Genomic DNA, 1,702 nt, shown 5'->3' on the forward strand with positions numbered 1-1,702 from the left:
CACAGACTTTGGCTCCTGATTTTGAATATGTGTATTCATGTATTTATTTATTACCTCATGTTTTATGTGATTAAAGGTGCTCTAAGCGATGCTGGGTAACGTCACTTCTGTTGACTTTCAAACAAAACAGAGAGCTAGCTCGCTACTTCCTCCTCCTGCCTCCCGTGCTGCTCCCGTGTAATTGAAACTCTCCTAAACGTGCATCTCTTCTGTTTTTTATTGGAACAGTTTGTTATGTTATTATGGGCTAGGTTTGCCCAGGTTGTTTTTGTTGCCGTTTATCTTCTAATGGCATCAAAAAAGTTTACCTGAAATGAAGTGTTGGGTCTTCTATTCGCGGACCCTGATTCTGAAGGGGAATATCTGCCTTCAGAAAATGACGGTGATTCGTTTAGTGAGGCTTCAGATGCGTCCCTGCCTTGCAATGATGCAGCTGGACAAAGTGAGAGAGTACTCCATAGTTTAGCTTACACCAAGCACAAACGTTGAATCGTTTGCCCAATGTCACTGGTGGGAATAATGTTTCACGGGTTCGGAGTGTTCATCGGGAAGTTAGCAGGGTGTTAGTGGTGTGGCGAACGAGGCTGGAGGTAGCCTAATATCCATAGCGCTAGCTTCTGTCTTCTGAACGTGTGCCTCTCCGCAATTGCGGCGACAGTAACGTGGTGGAGCCTTTGTCTAATGCCACTGAGTATGTTAGACGAGGTCGAAGTGCTCATAGGACAGTTAGGGGGGAACGTAGAGGCAGTGTGGGGAGTCGCAATGAGAATGACAGTAGGCCTAGTCCGAGCTGCGCAAATTCTCTCCACTCGACGCAAGCGCGAGGCAGATCTGGCCATGCTGCTCGCAACAGGAGCAGAGGTGGTGACACGGGGCAGGAGAGCCATGCATAGTCTATCACAAGATGATGAGAATGCCGGCCCTGTATGGATAGGATATGGATATGGATATGGATAGTCATTATCTCTACAGCGGCCTGCTACATAAAAAAAAAAAATTGTCAGCCATTTATTAGTAATGATTTACACTGTTGATTATCTATTTCCCTGACCATTTAGGACATGTGTTCTTTTTTGTGTGTTCATGTCCTTGTGATGTGTGTGTCTTTGTCAGCTAAGAAAAAAACAACAAAAAAAACATCAACAAAAACAACAAAAAGAAAACAAATACTAACATTGTCTCTTGTCTTGTCTCGTCATCTCACTCCTGATCTGTGCCTTGCCGTGGCAAGTGAGCTTTTGAACTAAACAGGTCTTGTCTACTTGTGTTTGTGTGTCATCTGAATAATATATATGTGCCCCATACATGGAATCAGAGTGCCTACTGTATGTAGTAAATGGAAAATCTCTACAGCAAAAGGCCAGCCTACCGCTACATGCATTTGGTTTGTTTCTGCCATTTATTAGTAATGATTTATACAGTTTGTTTACTACTTACTATTTACCTGAGCATTCAGTATTGTCCAATATAGCATACAGAAGATGAGGGACATTTTGGGGGAAAAGAAGTGGTGCATTTTATCATTCAAACATGCAACTTTTCATGAAAATTCTATAATCCAAGATGGCCGCCACCATATGACGTCATAATATGCAAATTAGATATAAACATTTAATCTACATAAACTTTGGGTCATCCTTAATATTTCTCTAATTTACAGAAAGTCTCTATCTCTTATCACTTTTAAGATATAGCCTTTTGA

This window comes from Alosa sapidissima, chromosome 3 (genome assembly GCF_018492685.1).
Source record: "Alosa sapidissima isolate fAloSap1 chromosome 3, fAloSap1.pri, whole genome shotgun sequence".
NCBI classification, from domain to species: Eukaryota; Metazoa; Chordata; class Actinopteri; order Clupeiformes; family Clupeidae; genus Alosa; species Alosa sapidissima.